This window comes from Podarcis liolepis, assembly GCF_965112155.1.
Source record: "Podarcis liolepis genome assembly, chromosome: Z".
NCBI lineage: Eukaryota > Metazoa > Chordata > Lepidosauria > Squamata > Lacertidae > Podarcis > Podarcis liolepis.
The window spans coordinates 47,082,432-47,095,091 of NC_139570.1; positions in this window are offsets into that span (position 1 = coordinate 47,082,432).

The window sequence follows — 12,660 nt, forward strand, 5'->3', positions numbered from 1 at the left end:
AGACTTTTAGAAGACATCTGAAGGCAGCCCTGTTTAGGGAAGCTTTTAATGCTTAGCAGACCACTGTATTTTAATACTTTGTTGGAAGCCGCCCAGAGTGGCTGGGGAAACCCAGCCAGATGGGCGGGGTATAAATAATAAATTATTATTATATTATTATTATTCCCAGTAAGTCTTGCCCCGGTGAGACAGTTGTGAGGTCTGAAGGTCCCTGCCTCCCTGCTGCTCCCTAAGACTAGTCTTTCCCCAGGTCCTTTGTCTTGTTTCCCTTGTTCCACCCTCTTCATTTCTCTGTGTTCTGGGAGACCAGGGGGAAGAGGAGCTGGTTGCCAGAAGTGGGAGAGACCCCTGGCTTCTTCAGCAGCCTGCCTCCACTCTACCTCTTGACCGCTCTCTGCTTCTGCCTCTGATTCCGGACTGCCCTCTGCCACAACCTCTTTCTGCTCACTAAAGTCTGCAACCTCTTCAGCTCCTGACACTTCCTCCTCCTCCCAGTCTGCTCTCTCTGTGAGTCTGCGAGAGCCAGCGTGGTGTAGCGATTAAGAGCGATAGACTCATAATCTGGTGAACCGGGTTCGATTCCCTGCTCCTCCACATGCAGCTGCTGGGTGACCTTGGGCCAGTCATACTTCTCTGAAGTCTCTCAGCCCCACTCACCTGACAGAGTGTTTGTTGTGGGGTTGGAAGGGAAAGGAGAATGTTAGCCGCTTTGAGACTCCTTCGGGTAGTGATAAAGCGGGATATCAAATCCAAACTCCTCCTCCTTCTCTTCTTCTTCTTCTTCTTCTTCTTCTTCTTCTTCTTCTTCTCTTTTCCCTCCAACCACTCAGCGTCATCCCACCACCAATCCCTGGGCTCCAAGCCTTCTTCCCTTGCGGGTTCCCCAGCTGGTGCCTCCCCTCACTCCTCAGTATCCAGGCAGTCCATGACACTAAGCTATACATTTTTGTGTTTCTATATTGTAAACCACACTGTGAAGGGCAGTACAGATATGTAATAAATAAACAATAAACAAGTGTTCTAGAGTCGTGTGGTGTCTTCAAAAACACTGAATTCAAAGCTCCACTATTCATTTCCATATATGAATCACATCCTATAAAATATCCCAAAGCAATCTAGCAATGAAAACATTAACAATAATTCATATATATTTCAAATATTCCTGCCTGTCAGCTTCCACTTCATAGTCTCAGTGTTGCTGTTATAGTTAACTCAGCAGGAAGGAGGCTGGGGGCAAAACCAGAATGATTGACTGCCTGTCATTGGCATGAGCTGCTGTTGGTCTCCCTGCCACCTGCCCTACTGGACCCACTGGGCACCACTATGATGAAGAAGAGTTTGGATTTGATACCCCGCTTTATCACTACCCTAAGGAGTCTCAAAGCAGCTAACAATCTCCTTTCCCTTCCTCCCCCACAACAAACACTCTGTGAGGTGAGTGGGGCTGAGAGACTTCAGAGAAGTGTGACTGGCCCAGGTCACCCAGCAGCTGCAGGTGGAGGAGCGGGGAAGCGAACCCGGTTCACCAGATTACGAGTCTACCACTCTTAACCACTGCACCACACTGGACAGAGTATCAACGCTGGATAACCCCTGTCTCAGCTTTCCTCTTGCCTTAGCTGACAGGTGCCCCATCAGGAGATTCTCTCTAACTAAATGCTTCTCAAAGTAGACCCATCTAAGTAAGCCATGTCCATTAATTTCAGTGGATCTACTCTGAGTAGAACCAGCACTTCAGTACAACTCAATCATCTCAACCTCACTCACCTAATGAATGGTCTAAAGATTTAAATAAAAAATGGATTTTGGCAGAGGTCTGGGACCAAACCTCTTTCCTGTTCTGTCTGGAAATCTAGGCCCCCAGAAAGACAAGCCACTTTTGTCACTGTACCTGTGACAGCATCACGGCCTCTTTGTCCTCATCTGACCTCTACCTCTGATTAATCTAGCACTGAACGTATTTGCCAGGCTCTTTGGTGGCCTTTCCGTTTAAAAAAAGGGGGGAGCCAGGATGAATAACTCCAGGAAGGTGTCAAAAACTGCCCATCATTTTAAGAAGCATTTGTTAAGTGAGCCAAGGCAGTTGCCTCCATTGGGTGGGTCAGCAAAAAGAAAGGGGGGGCCTTGCTTGACAAGGGTGGCCATTTTCATATACTTTTCTTTGGTCTGCAAAAGAAAGAGAGTGACAAAATACCTTAGCAGTTCCCAAAGTCAACTCTTTAAATTTCCTCTTAAAAGGAAAGAAGACGAAAATCTGAACAAGCTGCCTCCTTACTAGTTTGCTTACTGGGTATTTTTAGCCTGCGTTTCTCACAAGTCTTGGTCAGGCATGAAAAAAGGAAGTACTGAGATTGAGCTTCCCTTCTTGCTGTTTTTCTTCAGCAAACAGCAGTTTGGTGTCAGATCTTTGCCCCTACCTGACGAACAAGGATATAGTGAAAAGAAAACACTGTGTGGAGGCTGCAGCCACCTCCTGACTCAAGATTCCTAGTGGGAGTTGTCTAAAGGCAAACACTCTTCTGTTTGAACTGAAACTGGTTTGCTGTCATGGCTGCCCCCAAGAGGACTTGAGAACTGCAGCTCTAGAGCTGTCGTTCTGAGGCAAGAGTGTCTGCTTTGAATGCAGAAGGTGCCCATTTCAACCCGGCATCTCCAAGCAGCCAGACCCCTCTAATCCCTGGATCCAGCTGTTATGTACTGTTGTTCTCACCCTGGGCCAGCAGGGAGATACTGTAGATAGTTTTCACTCAGGTCCACATATGCAAATAAGGGATCGAAAGTGACGTTCAGTGATTGGATAGTTACAGAAAGTTGTTACAGTTACGTTGTACTGGAGCACTATATAAGCAGGCTGGCTGAACCCTTCAGTTCAGTTCTGTTCTGACCTAGAATCATATAATCATAGAGTTGGAAGAGACCACAAGGGCCATCGAGTCCAACCCGCTGCCAAGCAGGAAACACCATCAGAGCACTCCTGGCATATGGTTGTCAAGCCTCTGCTTAAAGACCTCCAAAGTAGGAGACTCCACCACACTCCTTGGCAGCAAATTCCACTGTCAAACAGCTCTTACTGTCAGGAAGTTCTTCCTAATGTTTAGGTGGAATCTTCTTTCTTGTAGTTTGGATCCATTGCTCCGTGTCCGCTTCCCTGGAGCAGCAGAAAACAACCTTTCTCCCTCCTCTATGTGACATCCTTTTATATATTTGAACATGGCTATCATATCACCCCTTAACCTCCTCTTCTCCAGGCTAAACATGCCCAGCTCCTTTAGCCGTTCCTCATAAGGCATCGTTTCCAGGCCTTTGACCATTTTGGTTGCCCTCCTCTGGACACGTTCCAGTTTGTCAGTGTCCTCCTTGAACTGTGGTGCCCAGAACTGGACACAGTACTCCAGTTGAGGTCTGACCAGAGCAGAATACAGTGGCACTATTACTTCCCTTGATCTAGATGCTATACTCCTATTGATGCAGCCCAGAATTGCATTGGCTTTTTTAGCTGCCACGTCACACTGTTGGCTCATGTCAAGTTTGTGGTCAACCAAGACTCCTAGATCCTTTTCACATATACTGCTCTCAAGCCAGGTGTCACCCATCTTGTATTTGTGCCTCTCATTTTTTTTGCCCAAGTGCAATACTTTACATTTCTCCCTGTTAAAATTCATCTTGTTTGTTTTGGCCCAGTTCTCTAATCTGTCAAGGTCGTTTTGTAGTGTAATCCTGTCCTCTGGGGTGTTAGCCACCCCTCCCAGTTTGGTGTCATCTGCAAATTTGATCAGGATGCCCTTGAGTCCATCATCCAAGTCGTTGATAAAGATGTTGAATAAGACCGGGCCCAAGACAGAACCCTGTGGCACCCCACTAGTCACTCTTCTCCAGGATGAAGAGGAACCATTGATGAGCACCCTTTGGGTTCGGTCAGTCAGCCAGTTACAAATCCACTGAGTGGTAGCATAGTCAAGACCGCATTTTACCAGCTTCTTTACAAGAATATCATGGGGCACCTTGTCAAATGCCTTGCTGAAATCAAGGTAGGCTACATCCACTGCGATCCCTTCATCTACCAGGCTTGTAATTCTGTCAAAAAACGAGATCAGGTTAGTCTGACATGACTTATTTTTCAGAAATCCATGCTGACTATTGGTGATCACAGCATTCCTTTCTAGGTGCTCACAGACTGTTTGCTTAATGATCTGCTCCAGAATCTTCCCTGGTATTGATGTCAGACTGACTGGGCGGTAATTATTTGGGTCCTCCCTTTTCCCCTTTTTGAAAATAGGGACAACATTTGCCCTCCTCCAGTCTGCCGGGACTTCGCCTGTTCTCCAGGAATTCTCAAAGATGACTGCCAGTGGTTCTGAGATCACATCTGCCAGTTCTTTTAATACTCTTGGATGCAGTTCATCTGGCCCTGGAGACTTGAATACATCTAAACTAGCCAAGTATTCTTGTACTATCTCCTTAGTTATACTGGGCTGTGTTTCCTCTGCTGAATCATGAATAAACAAGAGCTGTTTGGAGAATCGCTGTGTCGTCTGATATGTTCACCCACAACTTAATACCAGCAACTGTTAGAATTTAACCAAGGCTTCTAATTCTTGGGGTAGCAGGCTAGCCTCTTGTCATGGGCAGGGTATTTGGCTCTGTTCCCTGCAGCTGCTCTGCTTTCACTGATCTCCATTGGGTCACCCTGGGAACATCTCACTCCGTGTGAGTAGCCCTGGAGACGAATCCCAGGTGGTTCCTTCCTGGCAAGGGAGATGGGGTGGAAAGGAGAGGCTGGCAGGGGAGAGGACAACCTGGAGGTGCTGCAGCCTTAGCTGCGATCACAGCCCGGTCACCCAAGCAGAAAGGAGGTGGACAAAGGAGTGCATACATGGATCAGTTGGGATCTGAGCCTCGCTGACACCTCCCTGTTACAAGCCTTTCCTTCCAGGTCAACTTGTCCATTTGAGCCTCCCCCCACCCACTCTCAATGGGGTGGGGGTCCCACAGAGGATGCGTCATGGAGCCACTGCTTTCCAATGTTGTCCAGAGGTTCCATCTGCCTGGACTCCCCTGTCCCAACCCCACCTTGATTTGAGATGAGCCTCAGTTCCCACAAGGGATTTGGGGCAAGTGGAAGGCATGCTTCCTCTGAGCATATGGAGAAGGTTGTATTATGAGTGAAGTGGGTGTTGTCTCAATCACAAGCCATGATTTGTCAATTCAGACATTGCAGTTAGCCAGGGGTAGGGAACCTGTGGACTTCCAGATGTTTCTGAGCACCAGACCCAGCCAGCCAGGAAGGTCACTGAGCAGGGATGATACACATTGTAATCCAATAATTTTTAGAGGGTCACAAGTTCCCCATTCCTGCACTAAACCATAGTTAAGCTTCACAAGTGTGTGTGTTTGTGTGTGTGTGTGTGAGAGAGAGAGAGAGAGAGAGAGAGAGAGAGAGAGGTCATTGCTATGTTCTTAAAAAGAATCAGTACAAAGCCCCGTGACACAAATTTGCATAAATTTTGTATATGCTAACTAATCAATCTCTTTCCACATATGTCCCAAGGTGATGCAATACAAGATACAAAAGAAAACAGCTTCAAAAACCCAAACAGGAGCAAGAAATAACAGAAGATGAGTTTTAACATAATGCAAGATGGACACCTATTTATTAGATATATCTACTAATACAAATTTAGACTGACTGCAAGTGAGAAAGCCAACCTGTAAGCAAAGTAATAAATAAAGAAATAAAGGGAAGTGGGACAGGAAATTTGGGGGCCAGCACAGAAGATGCAGAGCCCCCAGCCCCTGGCTTATATCCTCCCTTTCCATGACCAGCTCACTCGAAGTGGCTTACAAAATGCAGCTCATAAGCCATGCTTAAATAAGCAGAACAATCAACAGACAACAACCACACAGCAGCAAAGTCTCATTAAAATTATCCAGCAACCAGCAGATGACCTCAGACTATTAGTAGAAAACTCACTATGGTATAAAATGATCCTAAGAGCCTGCTTAAAAGCTCCGCCTTTCTTGGGAGGCTTTGGCACCAGAACTTGAAATATCTACACCAGCGGTTCTCAACATGGCGTCCATGAACACCAGTATGCCCACCAGTACTTCTGTGGTACCCACAGAAGGTCTCAGTAAATATTCCTTCAAAAAACCTGCTATACGTGAGAGACATTTCCTCTGTCTCCTCAGTTATTGTTTGCACCTGCTCAGAATGTCCTGCATTGGGCATGTGCCCATATTTTAGTGGATGGCAGGATTGGACACTCACCCTTCTGTTTTCAACAGAGCTTTTCTCTCTGAGAGGGGACAACAGTGGTTGTCGTAGGTGACTCCCCTCCCGATGTGGTGGGGGCGATGATTGGGGAGATCACTGCACCATTTTGTGGTCCTCTCTCTCTCTCTCTCTCTCTCTCTCTCTCTCTCTCTCTCTTCCAGGTTCAGCAATCCTTTTATGCTATGCCATATACACACATTCACTGCAGCATCTCCTCCATTGTCTTCTGAGAAAGACAGATGCCAACAACACACACGCATGACAGCCACTATGTGACCAGAGCTATCAGCACAACTCTCATTAGCCCCAGCAAGCATGGCCAGTGGCAGGGGATGATGGGAGTAGTAGTCCATCAACATCTGGAGAGAGTCAAAGGTTGCCCACACATGGGCTATGGTTTCTCCATCACTTATTTACTCTACCTGCCCTGCCTTTTCCTAATATCATGGATGGGGTACTTGTGGCTTGCCAGAGGTTGCTGAACCTCAGCTCCCATCATCTCTCACCAACAGTAATGTTTGCTGGGGTTGATAGGAGTTGGAGTCAAGCAACATCTTGAATTATGGTGCTGGAGGAGACTCTTGAGAGTCCCATGGACTGCAAGAAGATCAAACCGATCCATTCTGAAGGAAATCAGCCCTGAGTGCTCACTGGAAGGACAGATCCTGAAGCTGAGGCTCCAAGACTTTGGCCACCTCATGAGAAGAGAAGACACCCTAGAAAAGACCCTGTTTTGGGAAAGATGGAGGGCACAAGGAGAAGGGGACGACAAAGGACCAGATGGTTGGGCAGTGTTCTCGAAGCGACGAACATGAGTTTGACCAAACTGCAGGAGGCAGTGGAAGACAGGAGTGCCTGGCATGCTTTGGTCCATGGGGTCACGAAGAGTCGGACATAACTAAACGACTAAACAACAACAACAAACATCTTAAGTAGGTCTCCACCCCTAGTGCAAAACTACAACAGAAATGAACACCTCTGAACTTGCTCTGTTTAAATAAATAAATAAATAAATAAATAAATAAATAAATAAAGCCTAAATTCACCTTGTTTCCCCGTTTCATAAGAGTTTTATTCTAAACTTTCTCTGCCACATCAGCTTCTGCCTCTTGGACCAACCCTTTAAATATATATATTTAAAATTCATACCAGGCCCTTGGGCTTGGCAGATAAAAACTCTGCGTCCCATAAGAGTCATATATTTCCCCCCTCCCCCCGCTTCCTTTGAAATCCTTTCAATGGAGGCCTTTATAACAGAAAGAAAAACCCTTCATTAATATTTCAACCTACACGCCTTTTCTCCACAGCTTCCTGTTCAAATCCAAACAGATTTTCCACACAGAAAAACGTTTGAAAATTCATATGTTTACTCCCTCCACCACCACCCAAAACAGCAACAACGACAAAAAGAGAGAGGGAGGGAGGGAGGGGAAAAATATGTTACTGAGGGCCTTTTGGTGAAGGTGCATGTGAGAGGTGGTGTTGTCTTTCTGCCTTTGGATAGATGAAGTCCTCTATTCATGGATGAGGGAAAGGGACGCAGGAAGACAGGGAGATGGAACGCATGACTAACAGATCCTCATCCAGAAAGGTCAAACCATCTGAAGCTTGGCTTTTTGTTTTTGTTTTAACATTGCATTGTATCAGGGAACTACAGAATCAAAGAGTTGGGACACACACACACACAGGGACACACATACATACATATATACATACATGTGTTCAGTGCAGGATCTGCAACGCAGGACACAACTATAACTGTCTGTGCCTCTGCTTAAATGCCTTCACTGAAAGAGAGCAAAGAGCCATTGCTGTTAGGACATTTCCTGACCTGATACCAGATGTGGTATCCTCAGAGGAGAAGACTCCCCAGAGGTTGAAGACTTTCAGAAGCAGGCAGGCAGCTCCCCCTCCCCCACCGCCACTCCCCCAAATTCAGTCCTAAGGATGAGTGGCTCCCCAACTCCTCAATAACAATTCTGGTCTAGACCAAAGATATACTGTGCTGATTTATCCTGGGTAAGATTAATCTACCCCTGCTACTCCTTCACTATTAGCAGCAGCGGTTAGTGTGCAGTTTAGAAGGCCCAAGCCTATCTCTTGGACCTTCTAGTTTCCGGGAACAATACAGGTTTCTGGTTCCTAGTTTTCCTGGGAACTGGTATTGTGCCTTGTCTGAACACTCTGCCATATGGACCTTGGACTGTTGCCTGACTTTGTCCTTGAATCACATTTGGACCTGGAGTGGCTCTTCGTGCTTGACTGCGGTTTGTCTTGTCTAGGCTGCATCTTCTTTCTTGCCCTCATTGGTGAGTACTTTGGGAGAGGCTTGTATCTTCTGTAACTGGGCTCCTGAGGGTATGATACACCTCCTAATATTTAATTGAAATCCCTGCAATTCCCACTCATTGAACCTAGTCCTGCCCCCCCCCGGGGGGGTCTGCTACAGAATCTGTGTGTGACCTTGAAAGGTGGCTCTCATTTAGGGGAGCAGTTTGTGTGTTGCCTCCCCCCCCCAAGAGGACACTACTTTGCATATACTGATACTTGTGTGTAGAAATGATTGCTGCAATTTAAATAGAAAGACAATGCAACTTTCCACGGTGGGAAAGCCCACGACTAGGTGTCCATAATCTGCTATCCAGGTGCTGGCTAGCAATGGACTCCTTAAAAACTCTTACCTTTACCTCCTGCTCCCCACTTTGTGGTTTGTCATCTTTAAACTGGACTTGGACAGAACAGTTCTTCAAATAGAGGACTGTCCTCTGTGAAGTAAGACGTATTATGTTGTTGTTGTTGTTGGCAGAGACAATGAAGTATGCCTCCGGGGGTGAAGTAGGATGTGTTGCTGCACTAGCAACAACCGCTTGAGGTGGGCTGGGCTGAAAGTGGTGGCAAGACCAAGGTCACCCAAGAAGTTCTGTGGCTGCTGAGGAATTGCACCTGGGCCTCCCTTTAGCCATAGTCTGACCCCTTCTGCCCACTATGTCACACTGGCTCTTTGCCAGCTCATCCTAGCTTGTTCTCCATTGTTCAGCTTCTGTGCTAAGGAGCACTGGGTGATTTTCTGAGGGTCTGTGTGCTGGGCCCGGGGGTAACCCGTGAAACGCAGTCCAGGACCGGTTCAGAATCCGAAGGTTCCGCTGGGAGTCAGTTTGACAGGGCCAAGGCAGGACACGAGGCAGGAAACCAGGCAAGGACAGGTACAGGATCTCAGACAGGATCTAGCATACAGCAATGTTGCTCCTGCAACCTGGGGTGGGGTCTTTTATCTTTGTCCGGGTAGCGGCCGGTCCTGATCCCCCGGTGACTCACCTCCCTGTCTCGCCTGAAGGTGAGCACTCCTCCTGCGGGTACTCAGGTCTCTCCTTCTCTCAGACCTTAGTCTCCGCAGCTCGGGAGATGTCGGTGGGTTACTAGACCCAGAGGCCTCCTCAGCCTCCCCTGACCCAACTGGTAGTGGAGCAGCTGTAAGTGATGGCCCAGCTGGAGGCATCGAGGTCATCCCCACATCTGGAGCCAGGGCAGGCTCAGGCCCCTGACTCAGCCCAGCTGGTGTTTGCTGCAGGGGAACCTGTGCAGACTGGAACCCTTCAGGACCAGGCCCCAGACTGGGTTCAGATGATGCCTGAGGCAAAGGATCCGGTGCAGACTGAGACTCCTCTGGTTCCGAGTCCGAGCCCAATTCCCAGGCCATCACAGGCCATCTGTTTGGAAACTGTTGCCCAGCTTGCCCAAATTCTTCTCCCATGTGTAAACAGAGTGCTGGGTGTGGGGTAAACGTCAGGCCTAGTGGCTGAATGTGGCCCTCCAGGCCTATCTGGCCCTCACAACAACTGTTCCCAGGCCACGCCCCTCACTAGACCTGCTTTGTGCTTTGGAATGTGTTCCTTGATCTGACAGCGCCTTCCACTTGCTGGGTGGAGGACACAGCAGGGCACCCAAGTGTTTGTAGAAACTACCCCTCTGTAGACAGGTAAAAATATATGTGCATTGCTCTGCCTACTTTAGCCTCTGACCCCACCCACCAGTGAGTGGCCCCCAGAAGGTTGCACAGAAGAGAATGTAGTGCTTGGGCTGCGAAAGTTCCCAACTCCCATCTTTAGACCACAACTCCTGTTTGGCTCCAGCCGGAACATCAGGTTGGCAGGGCAGCCCTGTCGTCTGACAGCCCTTCATGTAGAGGGCTGCCTTCTGTGAAGTAGGGCACCTGGCCACCCAAACAGAGTGGCCTTTTCAGGAGGCCCAGAGGAAACGAGGTGGCAGCAGCTTGGTGCCATTTGCCCGTGAGATCTAGCAGACTGGTGTGATTCTGTGAGGCCTCTTACATCCATGTTTTGTGGACAAGCTTCACTCAAAGGAGGATTGATTCCTGCTGCCACATAGCATCAGTGGGTGGTTAGGTTGAAATGTTCACACCCAAAACAGAAGGGGGAGAGGGCGGTGCTCCAAATGGGTTGGGTTTTTTCCCCACCACACAAAAATGCCCTTTCAGGGCCCTCCAACCCTGGCTGTTTTGATTGACTCACATCCCTGACTTGTGTATACAGAAAACTTTCCTCTCTCTGAAACAGGACAGTATTGTTGATAAGGGGAAGACTTATCTCAACCCTACACATACTTGTGCTCACACACACAAAACAACTGGCCTTTTATATGCATCTATTGAGATCTGGGCCTCAATTGGGGCAGGGGGGCAGGGAGACACAGACACGCACACGCAATATTTCAGTGTTTGAGTCATACTTCCCCCATACACACACTAGGTAAGTGGGGGTGGGGAACCTTTCTCAGTCCAAGGGCCACATTCTCTTCTGAGCAACCTTACAGAGGCCGCATACCAGTGGTGGGCAAAGTCAGAGGCAAAAGTAGGTAGAGCAGTAAATGAAAATGGTAATATAGCAGGCTGGTTTCCATACACATGCAGCCCTCTCTGTTGCCCATTGAGCCAAGCAATAAGTGTTTTCAGAGCTCAAGGACACATTCCAGGCAGGCAAAAGCCCTTGAGGATGGGGCAAAGCAGGACTATTGAAGGGTGTGCGCAAGGCCTGGGGAGGGTTTCAAGGGCTGGAGAGACCTAGGAGGCTCACAATTAATTCCTAAACCTGGGAAGTCCAAAGGGGAGAGAAAACACACCATTGGCCCCCGATAATTGACAAACAAACACACACACAAACATACACAGTGTTTGCTTCATAGTGGCTTTTCCCACATGACCCTCTGCAAAATAAAGGCCCCTCCAGATGGGTGGTGGTGATTTTGTGCAGGTGTATTCTGCAACATGCCATAATAGTGCATTACTGGTGTTGTACAGTGGTACCTCAGGTTACATACGCTTCAGGTTACAGACTCCGCTAACCCAGAAATAGTGCTTCAGGTTAAGAACTTTGCTTCAGGATGAGAACAGAAATCGTGCTCCGGTGGCGCGGCAGCAGCGGGAGCCCCATTAGCTAAAGTGGTGCTTCAGGTTAAGAACAGTTTCAGGTTAAGTACGGACCTCCGGAACGAACTGAGTACTTAACCCCCCGAGGTACCACTGTACTGAGCAGCCCACACATAATTCTGCTTCCCCAGTGTCACTGCATTATTGCCACCTGGAAGAGCACTCCTGCACTGCAGCACAACTAAAGTAGAAAAAATTTTGCCTGTTCCAGGCTGTTTGTGGTATAAAAAGTTACAAGAGTTTAGCAGGAAGCTGTGGGATGTGCACTGACTAGATATGAAGCAGCTATGTCTGCCCTGAAACTTACAAAAGCTCAAAAAGCAGTGAAAGCAGAATCACATTTAACTGCCCCAATACTTTCATGGGCACAGATCTAGGCTACATCAACAGAAGTCTAGTGTCCAGATCAAGGGAAGTAATAGTCCCACTCTATTCTGCCTTGGTCAGACCACACCTGGGACACAGTCATACCTCGTGTTGCGTTTGCTTCAGGTTGAGCGTTTTCAGGTTGCGTCCCGCAACGACCCGGAAGTACTGGAAAGGGTTACTTCCAGGTTTCGCCCCTCGCGCATGCGCAGACGCTCAAAATGACGTCACATGCATGCGCAGAAGCACGAAGCGCGACCCGCAGATGCGCAGATGCGGGTTGTGTTCTGCTCAGGTTGCAAACGGGGCTCCGGAACGGATCCCGTTCGCAACCAGAGGTACCACTGTGCTGTGTCCAGTTCTGGGTGCCACAATTTAAGAAGGATATTGACAAGCTAGAACGCGTGCAGAGGCAGGCAACCAAGATAATCAAGGACCTGGAAGCTAAGCCTTACGAGAGACAATTGAGGGAACTGGGTATGCTTAGTGTGGAAAAGAGGAGACTGAGAAGAGATAGGATAGCAATAGTCAAATAAAGGACTGTCACATGGATGATGGAGCAAGCTTGATTTCTCCT